Source organism: Gorilla gorilla, chromosome 2 (assembly GCF_029281585.2).
Source record: "Gorilla gorilla gorilla isolate KB3781 chromosome 2, NHGRI_mGorGor1-v2.1_pri, whole genome shotgun sequence".
Taxonomy (NCBI): Eukaryota; Metazoa; Chordata; class Mammalia; order Primates; family Hominidae; genus Gorilla; species Gorilla gorilla.
Window position 1 is genome coordinate 168,629,841 of NC_086017.1, and position 19,082 is coordinate 168,648,922.

The following is a 19,082-nucleotide window of genomic DNA, read 5'->3' on the forward strand; positions in this document are numbered from 1 at the left end:
GTGCTGGTACAGAGGAGCACCCCCAGGCTTTTCCTGGGCTCTTTCTGCACATTCCACATTTACATGACACCTGGTGTGGAGTCCCACATTCATGCTGCCAACTTCAGCTCTTACTCTTGAGGGCCCATCACATGCAAAACATTGCTTTGGGCCCTAAACAGAAACATCAAGTTGTTTAACACACAGCCATACAGGAAAGCTTTCACAAACATAGGGGTGGAGTGGGGAGAGGTGAGACTTACACATTATTTTTCAAAGGGCTCTTTTGCACATTTTCAACTGTGATCTTCAAAACACCTTCTACAATATGGGAGTGACCAAGAGAAAAATCTCCTGGATACTACAAAAAGAAGTTTGGGGAAGTACAAGGGAAAGAGAAGTCACTTCCAGGGGAAGATGATAATGAATAGCTTTATGGAAGAAATGGTATTTGAGAAGCACCTTTAGGATAGCTAAGATTTTTACAGGTTTTATTCAATGCACTTGTGCTGAGTTCATACTAAGTCATCTGCTCATCTAGGAACCAAGGGTCATGTCCCAGCTCAGCTACTCAGCGATTATGGGACCTTTAGTTCATGTTTTTTTCCTTTCTTGAGCCTTGGTTTTCTTATTTGCAAAATGGGGCTAATACACACCTCGTCTATTTCATCAGGGTGTTTTGAGGGTCACAGGTGATAATGTGTAAAGGAGCCCTTTATAAAATAATGGCACAACTGACATTTGGTGGGTGTTTGCCATGTGTCAGGTACTTATCTCAGTGCTTCTCACATACTTAGCCACTTAATTCTTATGACAATTCCATGCAATCAAAAACTGATGTTTAGAGAGGAAAGTAACCACCAGCAGAGGCACTTGAAGAGTAAGTTGCCGAGTCAGGATTGAAGGCAGCTGGTCTCCCAGGATAGTTGTATTCATGACTGTGTGAGATAATTATTATTGAGCTGCCTCCCTTCCCATCAGCTCTCATTCAATGAGTACCTCCACATGCTGCACATCCCTTCCTAAATAAGGACTGGCAAGGCACATTATTTATTTTTCAGCAGCTCTCATTAATATTTTGCTCAGGTGTCTGGCTTCTCCTGCTGGTCTTTTTGCAATAGCAGGGAAGGTCAGAGCCAGATCAAATTCTACCTCATGTTCTGAGAAACTCCCTACCCTTATGAATGTCATAGTCCTGTGGCCTGTGTGCACGTGTACATATACGTGTATCATGTACACACAAGCATACAATATACACACATGCACATATGTGCACATACTCAAAATACTTTCTACACATCAACCTTTTTGCTAGACACTAGATGCTTTCTTCTTTTAGTTCTCCCATCAACTCTGCAGGTAGATATTACCACCTAAGAGGAAACAGGACCAGTGAGGTTAAGTATCATGCCCAAGGTTACACACAGAGCCAATATTCACATTCAGGTAGGCCAGACTCCAAAATCTCACACTTTTTGTATGATTTTTAAAAGCTGGCTTATAAAATTCTTACAGCCTTTAATTTGCTTCCTTCATAATTTCCTTCCCTAATCTTTAAGGGGTTCTAATCTGAGGCCCACCTTCTCATTATTTAGTTGTTGTTGTTTTTTTTTTTTTTTGGCAGGTATTTGCTGGCGAATCAGCTTTCTGTAGGGAGAAACAGAATCCACAAAAACAGAAATGACGGCGCCAAACGTGGCACATTTCAGGGAATCACAGCTGTCCCGCGCAAACTCGACTTTACCTGCGTGCTACTCCTCAAAGGCGCCCTTGCAGTTACTCAGCTGCATGGTTTGAGACTGGGCGGGAGATTCAGGCAGGCTCCGAGGGCACAGCGAGTGGAATCCGCTCAGCTCAGTGAACCTGAAGTTGTTCACTGCGGAGCCGGTGCCGGGTGGAAGAATTCAAGGAATGCAGCCTGATGCCACCGGCAGCCCCAGAGACCGGTCAGGTGACAGGCTGCACCTCACCCAGCGGAGTTACCTCCCAGTGCAACGCTCTGTTTCCTGAGGTGAAACACAAAGCCTGCTCCAGTAAAGGAGAGTTGCTTTTAACAGAGAAAACAGAACTCCTTGTGTTCGTGAAAATCTATACTTTCCCAGGGAAGAATGGGGGGCGGGGGCGAGCCACGCAGGAAACAATTTTCAACAGGAACTCAAGCAGGTGAACGGAATGGCTGTAGGGAGCCACCTCTCAGAGCTCCAGGGGAGGAGAAGAGAACTGCAGCTTCATTAACACTTCCCTCTGCCTGAGATCTCACACACGTTTTGGAAACACTGAGTGTTCGTCCAGTAAGAGTTACCTCCTAAAGAAAGTATCCCTTTACTCTGCCTCTAGAGTAAAATTGTTGAAAGTTGAAGTATGCAGGAAGTTGCTAATAAACAGAACAAACTTCACAACATACGTACTCTCTTTTTTTTCGTTATTTGCTGGGAAGCTTTTCATAGAAATCCACGTGGACCAGGAATATTGGATTTGTACTTTTAAGTATTGCAGCAACACTCAGACAAAATGTTTATCCTGCTTAATCTACTGACACTCCGATGGAGAAAAGGGCACTGGAACCTTCCTTTATTCTTTAAACAGTTAACAGTGCACTTTAAAAAGCAAGGTTTTTAAGACTGCATTCTTCTCGACCCCTAAGTCGTCTGTTCCTGTGGTAGATCTATAGCTATCAAATCATCTCACTTCTGGCAATGCGTACAGGCAGCTATCCTGCAGATAATCTCATCTTTGTGCTCACTAGGGTGTGTCTACTCAAAGGGTGTGGTCAGGGTGGCCACAGTTAAACCAGGTCATATGTTCCAGGAGAACGACCTCGTAAATCTGCCTAGACAGTTGGTGATCAATCATATTTTTATGCCATCCACATTTGGAGAACTGTCCCCTTGAAGAATTCCTTTATAAAAATCAAGAATCCAGTCATTCATGAGTAGCTGTATTTTTTCATTAGTAGTTTTTCTAATTTACAATATACTAATGAAGTTTCATGTTTTAATGGAATAGATGATATTGCTTTAGCCTTCCCTTTTAATCCTCTATTCATTATTACTGATTTTTAATCCCTAGATTTTTATCCAGTTTTATTTTTTTAAAGGGTGTAGAGTCCTGAATTGGACACTCTATGGAACTCCAGTAAGAAGAGCAGAGTGATAAGAGTATGGGAATCTAGACTCAACTGGGTTCCAAGCTCAGCTATGCCATTACCTGCAGTGTAAATGTGGGCAGGTTAATTAGACTCCCTGAGCCTGGAATTCCTCCTTTGCTCCTGAGGATTGTGACATGGGTTGTTGGGAGGTTTAAGGAGATGATATAAAACATTTAACACAGAGCCTGGCATATGGCAACCACAGAAAAAGTGCCAGCAATCATATCCTTAAGAGTACTATTATTCCTATAGATGGTCCATCAGTTAACACATCCCCATGCCATACCTTTTAAAAATTAATACATGACTGTACTGTTCACTAAATTGAGTTCACAGAGCTAAAGATGTTTACGTTGTTTCCGTTTGAGCCATATTTATATCTTTGTTGTCCTTTCCCTATCTTAGTCATCCTGTCCTTACCTCTGGGTTGTTCACTTTTCATCTGTAAACTTCATTCTCTTGAATGGGTCCCTGTTGATTTTTTGGCAACCTTATCTTGTTTCCTGGAGAGATAGTTTTGCGGTGATCCTACCCCCACCCCCACCGAGGTTGAACAATAACAGTGAATGTTTTTACAGAGCAGAAATGGGCTAGAATACAATGTATCTCAAACTTTTTGTGGCTGGGTAATCCAAACACCTGAGTTTTCCATGGAAGTGTAGCACTCCTTCCCGTGTTTATTAGTGAGAAAGGAGTGGCCCTCCAGGGCTCCAGCTACCTTCTTTACTACTTTTCAAGGTGACCTACACTCAATGCCCACTAATAAAACATTAGTGGCTTACTCTATTATGCATCTGTAGATTCTGCTAAATGAAAATATACATGAACCGGAGGACTTAATCGCCACACTATTGGGATACTGCCTATAGAATAATTGAAACTCTTGGGGGAGATTTCAATCACCATAATTAACTCAAGAAACCAACTTATTCTGAAGAATTCAGCCTCTAGCTTGCAACTTAGGTTAGGGTATACCCTGGCTTCCTCACTTCAGAAAATTCTAGAATGGCAATATTTATTTACATTATGCTTTAGACTACATTACTCTGCATCAAAACATTTTCATTTTATTCACCTGTATTAAAAATGCTCATTAACAAACTTAGACCCATTTGGGCTCTAGAAACTTTCAATAAAGTTCTCAGATTTTTCCCTTGAAAGAAAGGATTACAGATTCTTTTGAAGGAGCATCTTTTTCACACAGCGTGAAAGGACTACAGGCGTTCCCATGGGAATTGGCTGCATACATTTCAGCCCTTCCCACAAGATGTCTATTGTTTCCTGGATGTCTCTGGGCTTCCTTGGCTGTGGCGTGCTGCTACACTTCACTTCTACTGAAAGCCTCTGAGTCTGGCTTATTCTAAGCCATGATAAAGGCTTCAGCCCTGTCTTTTTGCTAGAGTACATACGATCTAAGTTTGTAGCAGGCTTATTTCATAAGTACATGAAAAAAATTGATTTGGTGACCTATTTAGTCAAGAGCCCAAAAAACTACTTAATTTTGATTACATATTTCAACTTATTAAAACACAAATAGGAAACATTTCCTTCAAAAAGGATGAGAAACACTTATCTTCAAGTCTAATAAACTTTCTAAAATCAAGGCTTTTGTGACTTGTCATAATTTTATAGTGTATTCATTTTCACCTGTAAATTTTGACTTTGTTGGTCATTTTTGCTCTGGAATAATACAAATCTTGCTGAAAAATCCTAATTCAAATTCGTGGGTTTGTTCTTCCAGAAAATGTACCAAAACTCTCAAACTACATGGAAAACTCAATGTTAAATTGTATCTTCATTTACATTTAAGTTTCATGTACTAAATATCTATATGATCAACTCAAATATTTCTCTAAATATTTTTTTCTGCTTTTTAAATCAAAAATATATAAATGTCTTTTAATCCAATGGTTGATTACTACAATTTAAGTGTGTATCTGAAAGAGTAAAAACGTGGTTAGATTTAATTATGATTTGTAAGATATCTGAAACACCAAAGGAAAAAACGGCAGCAGCAACAAACAGTAATGGTGACCCTGTTCAACCCACTGACTGTAATGATGCTATAATATTTAATTTTCTTTGAAAATCCGTAGGCAGAGCCAGTTTCTTTGCTGGTTGCAAAATGTTGATTGAGGTAAACAAAAGTATAAAATAGAAATGAGACTAGATTATTACGGAGTAAAACAAAAATGCACATAATATGAATCTAGAAGCACAGCTTTCTGCTCCTGAGGCCTAGAGACATGTTTTAATAACCCACAGAGAAGTGGCATTTTTACTCTAATAACCGAAATGCCTGCATACATGGCTAGACACACAGCTCCCAAATGTGCTTTATCTGCATAATCAGCCAGCCCCTGGAAGTTTCTCAGCTCCATTCTCCTATCCCCCACTCTTTGCTTCTTTGCAGCCTCTGACATTTACTTTAATTAGCTTTTGTTTTTGCTGAACAAAAGGACATGAAAGAAGATAGCCATACCTCTTTGCACAGGAATCTCTGGTCATAGAAAATAGAAGGCAAAATCCTTGATCTTTAGAGCACTGCAGCGGGGACCCATGACCATGCTCAGAGGCAGCCTTGCAGCTGCTGCCCAGTCCTGTGGGCTGCAGCCGCATCTCCCTGAGCTGCCTGTCAAGCCAGTGGTACATTTCATTCCCTCCCTATGGACTCACCGTGCGGAATCAGGCAAATGAGTAACTTTTCTTCTCTTTCCCAAACTTCTGCTTAGACCTAACAATTGGCACAAAGCTTCACTTATTTCTACACTAGATTTACAGATTTCTCTGAGCAGATCTGTAGTTTGAAAGAATTAGATTTGCCTAACAACCAGTAATTTAGGTTCTGTTAATGAATAACTCACTTTAAGAAATCAAGGAAGTTTTAGGTTAATATCAGATGTGGGGCCTTTTAGCAGGCATCAGGAAAAAGGCTTGGGGAGGGAATGGAGGAAGGGAAGAACTGGAACGAAATGGTATTTAAGCCAAATATGATAGAAGAAAAATACCACAAGAGAAGCAAAATAGCTAGGGTAAAGGAGCAAAAATCTAATTATACTATTGGTATTGCTTACGAAACACACAACAACTTAATGAAACTTCCCTGGTAGCACTAGAGATTTTTCTGAACCCTCATGGTTCCTTCTTGCATCCACTCAAATTTCTAACTCCTTCCTTTTACCATCCAAATATAGAACTCGTCTTTTCAAACCTAATTCATTGGGGATCCCTCACAAGCACTCCCACATCGCCTCATCTCTCTCTCTTTTAAGGAGAATGCACTTTAAAACCTCTAATGCATAAATTAATTGGTGGTGCCCAGTGGATTATTATATCTAGAGGCTCTTCTCTCCCTTTAAGTGTATGGCATGGGCTTTCTTCCCTTATTGATCTGAGGTTTTGCCTTCACATAAAGTCATAAAACATTTCTGAGCCTCTCCCGACCGGAACTTTCAGTCAAACCATGTGAGGGTAACAGGGAGGGTGGGGGCGGGGGCTGCAGTGGGGAAAGTCAGGTGTAAGATGTACAAGTGGAAATAAAAATATTTCCATTCAGTGGCAATCATGCTGCATGTAAAAAAATTACTAGTCCAATTAAAAGGACTACTCACGGGGTGAAGATTACTTTCTCTTGTGTTTGACACTCAACATTCACTTACTCTACTTTTAGTCAAAACTGCACCCAAATTTCCCTTGGGAAACCATGTCCTTTGGGTACAGCTGATGCCCATAAACAGGATGGGCCTTAATTGGTCTTACCCAAATTAGAGTAATTGCATTCCTGTGATCATAGTGACTAATGCAGGGCAGGTGTGTGACCCCTTCTAGGCCAATGAGAGGACAATGATGAAAGCTCAGCTTTGGGAGTAAAAAGTCTAAGCTGCTGGGCTTGATGATAAGAAGGTGTAAGGTCTGGCTGCTATTGCCCTCTTGCCACCAAGAAAACTGTTGACTTCATTTGGGCCCCTTAAACCACCTGCCCCTAATGCTAGCAAGACCTACCCTTCAGTGTACACTAATAAATTCCTCAATAGCTTAAGTGATTTTAGATTGGGTTTTCTGCCATTTACCATTAAAACATTTCCACCTGACAGAATCAGCCTAACCAAGTTTTGTGGGAGGGCTCTCCTGGGTGCAGCTCATTGAAAATTAAGTGGACTAAGAGACTCAACAGGAACTATCTATGACAAATGGGCTCCTTCAGTGACAACCACAGGCTTCCTCTGACAACTAGTAGATGCAAGAAAGGCCTGGAAAGGAATGTAGTCATTCAGTGTACCTGAAAACAGGACTTTCTAAATTATTTTTTCCTAACCAGCTACATAGTCATTTCCTCAATACTTGAGTCCCCCAAAATAATTAAATTTAATCTCTTAGACTTGCCTGGCAGTACCTAGCCACATACCATTTGACCTCAATACCCTTGTCATGGAATCCATCCATTCATACACAATTTTCAAAAATTTCCTAAAATCACTTACGCTATTAAGGAATTTATCAGTGGACACTGAAGGGTGGAGCTTGCTAGCTTTAGGGGCAGCTGGTTGAAGAGGCCCAAATGAAGTCATCAGGTTTCTTGGTGGCAGAATGGCAACAGCAACCAGATATTACACCTGTTTGTCAAAAATGTATTTGAGTAATCAGTTTTACAGAGTATTGCTTTGTCTTTATTTTTCCCCTCTGTTCCTGTCTAATTCTCACTCCTTCCCCTCCTTTGGGAAACTTGAAATAAAACATTGCCTGTGACCACAAAATCAGACAAAGATGTTTTCTTTACAGAAAAGAGGTAAATTCTAAGGCAACTTACATAGGTGAGTTACATATAGACACTGAGAACTTCTGAATGATTTCATTTTCTATAAATAGTTTTTCTTACCTGTAATCATGAAAGCTCCTGCAAGCGCACCATTTCTATGGTCAGCCTTCCAGCTTTGAAGAGTCCATTGCAGGCACAAAAACTCAGACACAGCCAGGAACTCCCTTTTGGCTCAGCAAAATAGCATGTGGCATGAACTATGACAGTCAAGTTTCTTTCCTTCTTTCTTCCTTCCTTCCTACCTTTCTTTCTTTCTTTCTTTCTTTCTTTCTTTCTTTCTTTCTTTCTTTCTCTCTCTCTTTCCTCCTTTCTTTCTTTCTTTCTTTCTTTCTTTCTTTCTTTCTTTCTTTCTTTCTTTCTTTCTTTCTTTCTTTCTTTCTTTCTTTTTTGGAGAAGAAGTCTCGCCCTGTTGCCCAGGTTGAAGTGCAGTGGTGCGATCTTGGCTCACTGCAACCTCCGCCTCCTGGGTTCAAGCAATTCTCCCACTTCAGCCTCCCTAGTAGCTGGAATTACAGGCACACACCACCACACCCGGCTAATTTTTTTTTTTTTTTTTTTTTTTTTTTTAGTTTGTTTGTATTTTAGTAGAGACAGGGTTTCGCCATGTTGACCAGGCTGATCTCAAACTCCTGACCTCAAGTGATCCACCAGCCTCAGCCTCCCAAAGTGTTGGAATTACAGGCATGAGCCACTGCACCCGGCCAAGAGTCAAGTTTCTTTAAGAAGAGGAATAGGGCCCTATGGCTAAGGTTTATTCATTTTTTTTCATTATAATAAAGAACATTTTGATAAAACATGCTCCCAAATTAAAGAAGACTCATTATTCTCCCAAACTAGCTCCTCCTTCCGTGTTTATTTTGGTGAGGGCTATCACCATCTACCAAGTTTACAAACAGGAAAGCTGAGTGTCATCCTGTATTTCTTCCCTTCCTTTTCTCACCCACATCCAGTGACTCTCGGTCTTCTCTATTCTGTGTCCTTAACATTCTGGATAGATCCCAAGGTGGCCCTCGATGATCCACTTTCTGGTGTTTATTTCCCCCTTGTGTAATTTTTCCCACTTGAGTATAGGTGAGACTTGTGACTTGCTTCTAATGAATAGAATGAAGTAAGATGATAAAATGCTATTCCTGTGATTGCCTTATATTGCTAAGGCTCCATATTGCTAGCAAACTTCCTCTAGAGAGTCTCCTTGCTGGCTTGATGGAGTAATGGGCCATGTTGAGAAAGCCAACATGACAAGGAACTATGAGTAGAGTCTAGGAGCTAAAGGTGGCCTGCAGCCAACAACCAGCAAGAAGCCAGGGCCCTCAGTTCTTCAGACACAAATGAATGAATTCTTCCAACCACCTAAGTGAACTTGGAAGATCCCCAGACAAGCTTCCACATGAGAACACAGCCCAGCCAATGCTCTGGCTACAGCCCTGTGAGATTCTGAGCAGAGGAACCATCTAAGCCAAGACTGAACTCTTAGCCCACAGAAAGTATGAAATAATAAATGTGTGTTGTTTAAGTAACTAAGTTCATGGTAATTGTTACAGAGTAACAGAAAATGAATATACAACCATTTTTCCCCTATCTACTGTCATAGATAAATAGCTATTGTCTTTGTAAATTCTTCATCCTTTCTTGTCTGGCTATTGACATTAGTCTCTTCAAAGGTCTCCCTGCCTCTAACATGGCCTCTTCAACTTCATTCTCACTTCTGCCACTAAATCAGCTTTCTAAAATAAAATATGATATATGAATCTCTACTTAAAATTCACAAGTGGCACCCATTACCTGAGGATGAAATCAAATTCCTTTGCTTGGCACACAAGGGACTTTGTAATCTAGTCTGCACCTGACTCTTCATCTTTGCTTCCCCTGCTTATGCACACACAACCCTGTGTAGTGAGGTCACTACACTCAGAATACATCCAAGAGCCTATCACTTTTCACCATCTTTACTACCACTGTTGTCTGTGATCAAAACACCATCATCTCAACTCTAACTTGGATTATTGCAATAGGTCCCTGGATTCTGTCTTTGGTATGCTAAAATATAGTCTAAACAGAGCATCCAAGTGATCCTACTAAAATACAAGCCAGAACTGACTCTCCTCTGTTCAATACAGTGCAATGGAATGGCTCTACGTCTCACCCTGAGTCAAAGCCAGAGTCCTTTCAATGATTAAGAAAGCCCTATATGATATGGCTTCCCCATCTCCCCCCACATCTTCAACTTTATCTCTTACAATTCTTTGTTTTGATCTCTCTGCTCCAGTTACACTGGAGCTACACAGAGTTTCCTTGCTAATCCTTGGTCACAATAGGTAATTCCCACCACAGAGCCTTTGCATTCGCTATTCCCTCTGCCTAGCAGGCTCTTACTCCAGAAGTCCACATGGCTTGCTTCTTCACTTCCTTCATATCTTTACTATACATTACCCATACATGTTTCCCTTGATCAATCCCTGTAAAAGAGCAACATACCCTCCCTTCCAGGCATGTCTCATTTCCTGCTTTATTTTCAAATTTTTGTCCATAGCACTTACTATCAACTGACATACTATAAATTTACTTATTTATTTCTTTTTAAAAATTACCCTTCTCTCGCCACTGTCTCTAGAATATAAACTTTATGAGGGCAGATACTTTATTTGTTCGCTTGATCCCTAGACTTTGACATGGTATCTGGCACTTAATATGAACCCGAGTTGTTGAATAAACTTTGAATAAATAGGTGAAGGTAATTTAAGCTCAATCAAACTTTCCATGCAAAACTGTGATTTAGAAGTAAACGGTCTGGTGAAGGATGACTGTAGAAACCACTGTGTCATTGAATTTGGTAGCAGAAAGCTCTGTCCTTCATGGGCAGATGTGGTAGCAAGAGCAAGTTCCTGGCTCAGCATTGGCACCTGTGGGGGCAGTGGTGGTTTCCCATAGGACCTAGTACAGGAGCAGCAGGGGCTTCCTCATAATGCCTGTTCTCCAGTGTGGTTTTGATTGTTCAGTTCTCCCAGAAATTTTGCGAATTTCCATTATCGTAATAAAATCCATATCTGTTTAGTCACCCAAGAACTGCTTCTGTCACTTGCAACTAAAAAACCCTGACTGATGATATATACTCGTCACTCTCCCTTCTACTTCTGTGCCTTGCTCCTGCCAGTCCCTCAATCTCAAACACCATGATCTGTCTGTAAAATGCCAACTCATCTTCCAGCCATAACTCTTACCTCTTCCTCTCTGGAAAGATATGCATGCCTAGTAGAGCTGATCACATCTTCCTTTGTCTCCACAGGGTAGCTCGTACAGACCTCTACTATATAATTCTCATTCTCTCCCACTAGCTGACAACCCCTCAAAGACAGGCATGAGGTTTTAACTCATCTGAGGAACCTCAGCTCTACTACTATTAGCACAAGGAAAGAATTCAATAAAAAATTCATGAATGATGCTTTCTTATAAAAACATCAGTGAAATAACAATTCTATAACTGAAAATAATTCTGATGCAGAAGGAGAGGGATAGCAAAGAAACCCATTGACTGATATGCAAATTTTTCTTGCCAAACTGGTAAAAAATAATTCTAGTTTTTCCAGTATTAGCAAAGAGAAAGAAAGGGGACATATCCTTTTACTGAAAAAATGCTAGCCAACCTGATAGGAAAAATAGAGAAAAGATGCAAATTACCAGTATCAGGAATAAATGAGTTAACATCACTACAGATTCTGGAGATATTAAAAGGAAAGTAAGACAATTTTATGGAAATTTATGTCAATAAATTCAACAACTTAGATGAAGTGGACAAATTCCTTGAGGACAAAAACTGTCAAAGCTCACTCTAGAAAAACTAGATAACCTGAATAGCCCTATATTTATTTACTTTAAAATTGAAAGTATACTTAAAAACATTCACATAAAGAAAATTTGAGACACAGATGGCTTCACTGGTATTCTACAAAACAATTAAGAAAGAAATAATAACCATTATATACAAATTATTTCAGAAACTTTATTTCACAACTCATTTCATGAAGCCACCCTTACTCTTATATCAAAACCAGACAGTGTGGTATCAAATCAAGATAGACAGATGAATCAAAACAGAACTCAGAAATAGAAACACACATGTATAAACAACTCATGTTTGTGTAAAGCTATTTCAGTGGAGAAACAATAGGTTTTTTTCAAAAAACAGTACTGGAACAGTTGTATATCTATATGCTAAGAAAACACTGTGATCCATAGTTAATTCCAAATATAAAAATTAACTTCAAATAGATCATAAACATAAAAGTTAAAACTATAAAACTTCTAAACTAAACATAAAACAAAATTTTTATGAACCTGAGTTCAGTAAAGCTTTCTTATATATGACACCAAAACCATGATTTATTTTTAAAATGTTGATAAATTACTTTATAAAATTAAAAATTTTTGTTCTTCAAAAAATACTGTTAAGAGGAGGAAAAGACAAGACATATACTTGGAAAATATATTTGCAAAACATATTGCTGATAGAAGACTTGTATTCAGAATATATGGGCTCCAGAAAGTCATCTATAAGAAAACAAAAAACCTAATAAAAGTGGTCATGAGATTTGCACAGGCACTTCACCAAAGATCTATGGATGAAAAATAAACATGTGAAAAGATACTCAACATAACTAGTCATTAGGAAAACGAAAAATCAAAACCACAATGAGCGACTACTACATAAACCTATTAGCATGTCTAAAATTAAAAAAAAAACACACACACACAACAAGAATTAACTCAAGATGGATTAAAGACTTAAATGTAAAACCTAAAACCATAAACCTTAGAAGAAAACTTAGGGAATCCAATTCAGGACATAGCCATGAGCAAAGACTTCGTGACTAAAACACCAAAAGCAATTGCAACAAAAGCCAAAATTGACAAATGGGATCTAATTAAACTAAGGAGCTTCTACACAGCAAAAGAAATTATCATCAGAGTGAACAGGCAACCTACAGAATAGGGGAAAATTTTTGCAATCTATCCATCTGACAAAGGGCTAATATCCAGAATCTACAAGGAACTTAAACAAATTTACAAGAAAAAAACAACCCCATCAAAAAGTAGGCAAAGGATATGAACAGACACTTCTCAAAAGAAGACATTTATGTGGTCAACAAACATATGAAAAAAGCTCATCATCACTGGTCATTAGAGAAATGCAAATCAAAATCATAATGAGAGACCATCTCATGCCAGTTAGAATGGTGATCTCTAAAAAATCAGAAAACAACAGATGCTGGAGAGAATGTGGGGAAATAGGAATGCTTTTACACTGTTGATGGGAGTGTAAACTATTTCAACCATTGTGGAAGACAGTGTGGCGATTCCTCAAGGATCCTCAAGGATTCCTCAAGCATCTAGAACTAGAAATACCAGCAATCCCATTACTGAGTATATACCCAAAGGATTATAAATCATTCTACTATAAAGACAATGCACACCTATGTTTATTGCAGCACTATTTACAATAGCAAAGACTTGGAACCAACCCAAATGCCCATCAATGATAGAATGGATAAAAAGAATGTGGCCATATGCACCATTGAATACTGTGCAGCCATAAAAAAGAATAAGTTCATGTCCTTTGCAGGAACATGGATGAAGCCGGAAACCATCATTCTCAGCGAACTAACACAGGAACAGAAAACCAAACACCGCATATTCTCACTCATAAGTGGGAGTTGAACGGTGAGAACACATGGACACAGGGAGGGGAACATCACACACCTGGGCCTGTTGGGGGGTGTGGGGAAACAGGAGGGAGAGCATTAGGGCAAATACCTAATACATGTGGGGCTTAAAACCTAGATGGTGGGTTGATGGGTGCAGCAAACCACCATGGCACATGTGTACCTAAGTAACAAACTTACTCGTTCTGCACATGTATCCCAGAACTTATAGTATAATAATTAAAAAAAACAAACTGACCATATCAAGTCTTTATGAAGATAAGGGGCAACTGGAACTTCTTATATACTGATGATAGGAATTAAAAGTGGTAAAACACTTTGGAAAAACCATTTGGCAGTTTCTTAAAAAGTTGCATACAGGTTGAGCATCCCTAATCCAAAACCTGACATTGGAAATGCTCCAAAATCCAAAATTTTTTGAGTACCGACATGACACACAGAGGAAATGCTCATTGGAGCATTTTGGATTTTAGATTTTTGGATTAGGGATGCTTAACCAGTAAGTTAATGCAAATATTCCAAAAAATTTTTTAAAAATCTGAACTCCAAAACATTTCTGGTCCGAAGCATTTCTGATAAGAGATTCTCAACCTGTACATGGATTCAGCCTTTCTACATCTATGTATTTATCCAAGAGGAATGAAAACATACGTCTATGCAAATGCATGTGAATGTCTGTAGCAGCTTTATTTGTAATGTCCAAAACTAGACAAAAACCAAATGTCTATGAGAAGATGAATGAATAAATAAATTAGGATATATCCATACAATGGAATACTACTCAGTAATACAAAGGACTGAAATATTTAGATCTAACAACATGGATGAATCTCAAAATCATTACACAGTGTGAAATAGCCAGTAAAAAAAAAGGCTGCTACTGTATGATTCTATTTAAATAAATTTGTGAAAAATATAAAGTAATCTATAGTTACAGAAGGAAGATCAGTGGTTGCTTGGATATGCTGGGGAGGGGAGCAAGAGCTGTGAGGGAGGAGTTATAAAGAGTCATGAAACTCTAGGAGAGGAGGATGTGTTCATTGTCTCGATTGGGATAATTTCACAAGTATACATATGTCAAAACCTATAAGAGAGTACACTTTATATATGTACAATTATGTCTATTATACCTCAACAAAGCTGTTAAAAAATCATCCCCAGTACTGGCAAAGATGAAAAAAAAGACACATTCTTATACTGTTGGTGTAAATGTAAATCACTATGACTTTTCTGAAGGTCAACTTGGCTTGTCAAAATCTATAAAAATGTGTATCTTTGGATCCAGATATTCAACTTCTAGGACTTGGTTATAAAGACATTCATCACAGTGCTGTGAATGTCTTATAATAGCAAAAAATGGAAAGGGAAAATTCTCGCCAAGACTTGAAGTCAGAGGAACGTGACAGTTCATACAGAAAAGAACAAGTCCATGTTCCGCTCACAGAAATGGCTCCAGGTGGGAGTCACAAGAGCAGTGGAGGAGTCTCGCCTGATGACTCAGACTCAAGGTCCTAAGGATTTGGGCCGAGCTGTGGCTGATAGTGAAAGCTCCTCCTCTGAGGCTGAACATGTGATAGAGATCTGAGGAGCTGAGACCTTGGGACCAAGCTTGGGGACCACTGAGGCAGGGACCCAAACTTTAAAAGCAGCAGCTCTACAGCAGTCTTGGATAAGAGCCTGGGCAATGGACCAGTCCTCGGTGACCCACAGTATGGCATCTACAACACTGATAATGGTAAGCTTGTCAGACTTGATCTCTCTCTCCAGCTGGCATTTGGAAGCAAGACTAGCCTAAACTGAGAAATCTCCAATTGGAGACAATGGAGACATGCTTGGCATAAAAGAAAAACATTGTATTTTCTGATAATAAGGAGAAGTGAGAAAGTGAATATTAATTAGAAAAATAAAATTTTTTTAATTAAAAAAAATTAAATGTGGCCACATTTGTTCCCTAACACAGTGAAGTGGGTCCTATGGCTTACATATTTATACTTTTTTTAAAAAAAAATAGAGATTATACTGAATAATATAATCTCTTTTTTTACATATGTTGCAAACATCTTTTCAGATAAATAATATTCATCTATATCATTTAAATATAAAATAATATTCCATTTATATTCTATAAATATACTGTGTTTTTTTCATCTTAACCATGCTCCAGCATTTGGATATTTTGTTTCTTTCTTTTTTTTTTAATAGAAACTGATCCATCTCTTATCAGGATGGAGTCTACATTTCAAGAAATATTGTGAACAGTGGCTTTTCTAAGACCAGAAAAGTTACCACAATACATTTTCCAAGGACAGTGAGAACCTCTTCATTCTTCATTACATAACTAAAAGAAAGAATCAATTGACTCTTACCTGAAAAAAGCAGATCTACTGTAAGATAACTAACTTTATTCATACAAGAGAAACAGGGGCCATTTTTTCATGGATAAATATCCAGATAGACAGGTGAATAAATGAGAAACAAAAAGGGGTGGGGGAAAGAAGGAAGGAAGGAAGGAGGGAGGGAGGGAGGGAAGGAAGGAGGGAGGGAGGGAGGAAAGGAAGGAAGGGAGGGAGGGAGGGAGGGAGAGAGAGAGGGAGGGAGGGAGGGAAACTAATCACCAGGATGTTAAAGGTGGATATCTACTCTGATGAGGTCACAGGAGTGCCTTTTTTTATTATTTTACTTCTCTTATTGATTTTTCTGCACTGATCATGTTATTTTTGAATAGGAAAAAATACGTTAACATTAATAAATTTAAAATGAAATTATATAACCATATATAACTAAGATTCACTCAGCTACAGAAAAAAATATTCTGATCTGATTTGAATTTTTGTTTTTGCAATGCAGTCATGATAAAAAGATCAACAGATTTGAAAATGTCATAAAATTAGATTTCTATCAATGCTTTTATAATTGAAACAGATTTATCTAAAGAGATATTTCAGAAAGCAAAATCATTGCATCAGAATTTTTGAGCTTCAAAAAGAAATGAAATCTTTCTGTTTTGAGAGGCATTCATTTATAAATAATTTATATTCATATATAAATATTTTTTACATTGAAAAAATTTTCAACTATGCTTTGAAAGCTATTCATATGTACATGAATAATACAGCTAAATACGGATGGATGCATAGATGATAGATAGATGATAGGTAGATAGATAAATAGATAGATAGCTATCCTTTTAGTTGCTGATAGCATTTCATGTTATGAATATAGTGCATTTTTTATATCCATTCCTATATTCCTTTATATCCATTCCTCTATTGATGAAGCTCTACGTGATTTGCAGAATTTTACTGAGAGGTAATGTGGATTTAAGGTTGAAAGAGTACACTTGGTCTGGGCTGCCTGCCTATGTTCAAATCCATTCCTACCATTTAAAAGCCACATGACCTTAGGCAATGTCCTCAACATTTTTGTTATGTTAGTTTTTAAAAAAATCTGTAAGGTGGGGATCTTAATGGTACTTACCTCCTAGAGTTGTTATGAGGACTGTATGGGGTAATATTTGTAAAGTGCTTGGAATCAAGACTGGAATGTAGTAAGTGCTACATGAGTGTTTGTTAAATATATGCCAAAAGGAACATCCTTGTAAGTGCTTCCTTGTGCACGGTTGCAGGAATTTGTCTAGGATTCATATCCAGAAGTGAAATTTCTGGGTTGTAGGGTATGCAGATTTTTAATTTGATTAAATGCTGCCAAGTTACACTTCAACATGTCAGTACTAATTAATGTTCTCACAAGGGTGACTTTTTGTCACATATCTGACGTTGTTCAACAACACCTCCTTAATTTGACCTGATGGATGAAAATAGTATCTTTTTTGTATTAATTTACCTTGTCCTGATAAGTGATGAGAGTAAATATATTTTACACTCTGAACATATTCATAATTCCTCTCCTGTTAAATACCTGTTCAAATTAATATTCTTTTCATGGATTCATATGGAGTGTCTTTTTCTTACCGATTTGAAGGAATATTTTACATACTGCAGATACTAAGGCTTTGTTTGCTACATTTGTTGTAATTATATTTAACTTGTTTTTCAGCTTTGTTGACAGGAAATCTTTGCTATATACAAGTTTCGTTTTTCAAAATTTAAAATTAAAAAAGTAATACATTAGCATAGTTAAAAATTTAAGATATACATATTAAAAGATATAGAGTGAAAAGATACCCATTCTCATATCCTTGTTTCTCATTTACTTAGTTCTTGCCTGACCCTCTGCTACAAGAAACAAGATGTATCCCTCCAAAGTTTCTTAATTCAAATACAAACAAGTGAAAGTATGTATTTTATTTCCATGTTTTTTTTTTTTCCAGCAAGGTTTCTGTTACCCAGGCTGGAGGGCAGTGGTACAATCATGGCTTGCTACAGTCTCAACCTCCCAGGCTGAAGAGATCCTCCCACCTCAGCCTGGCTGGTAGCTGAGACCATAGTTTTGCGCCACTACACCAGGCTAATTTTCGTGGTTTTTTTTTTTTTTTTTGTAGATGGGGTTTTGTCATGTTACCCAGGCTGGTCTTTGCAACTCCTGGGCTCAAGCAATCCACCCACCTCAGCTGGCCAAATTTCTGGGATTACAGGCATGAGCCACCATGCCTGACCTATTGTCACGATTTTACATACAAAGTTGTTTGCTCTATACACTCAGTTCTGCAAATTGCTTTAATTACTTAACAATATATCTTGGTGCTCTTTCCAACTCAGCATGTGGAGGGCTTACTGACTCTTTTTAAAGCTATTAGTCCACTGTGCAGATGTGCCACCATTTATTTAATGACTGGCACTTGGCTAATTTTAATATTTTGTATTCCTAAAAATAGAGCAATAAATTAGATTGAATGCTTTTCATTAAAAAAATCATTTTCCTTTGATAGTTTATATTTTTTTCTGTCTTAACTTGAGAAATCTTTGCTTACCCCAAGTTCATAAAGATTCTCCTTTATTTTCTTCTAAAATATGTAGAGGTTTTTTTCCTGTTTAGGTTTTAATGCAAAATTCATTTGTTGTTTTTAATGTGAGGTAGAAGTCTGTTTTTATTTTCTGTATATAGAGAACACGTTTTTCTAATACAAATTTTTAAACGTGGTTATACTCTATGTATTAATTTATGATACCAACTCTATTATACTCCAAGTTTACATATATGTTCAGGTCTATTTCAGGAGTCTCTATTATGTTCATTGGTCTATTTGTTTTCTTCTATGCCAGTACTACACCATTTTTGATTATGTTAATTTTTTAATGTCTTAATACAGTGTAGAAAAAGTACCCCTTCATTGTTCTTTCTTCTTGAAATGTCTTAGCAATTCTGTGACTACATAAATTTTACATGCAACCACAGTCCATAGAAATAAATTTGAAATCTTGATGAGAATTGTAACGAATATATAGATTATTTGGGGAGTATC

General features: G+C 37.9%; 1 protein-coding gene across 9 annotated transcripts in view; it reads right to left on the reverse strand.

The window, feature by feature from the left end:
* The window catches only part of VEPH1 (ventricular zone expressed PH domain containing 1), a 275,621-nt gene that overhangs the window by 239,176 nt on the left and 17,363 nt on the right, over nucleotides 1–19,082 (reverse strand). For 2 of the 9 annotated variants that reach the window (XM_055381888.2, XM_063704320.1), the window contains exon 2: nucleotides 7,609–7,740. The exons of 4 other annotated variants lie outside the window; for them this stretch is intronic. The gene's annotated coding sequence lies outside the window, so the exon portion shown is untranslated. Of the gene's footprint in view, nucleotides 1–1,723; nucleotides 2,080–5,609; nucleotides 5,750–7,608; nucleotides 7,741–19,082 lie in introns of those variants that run through there. 3 more of the 9 variants (XM_055381890.2, XM_055381893.2, XM_019023918.4) reach the window with 2 other exon arrangements.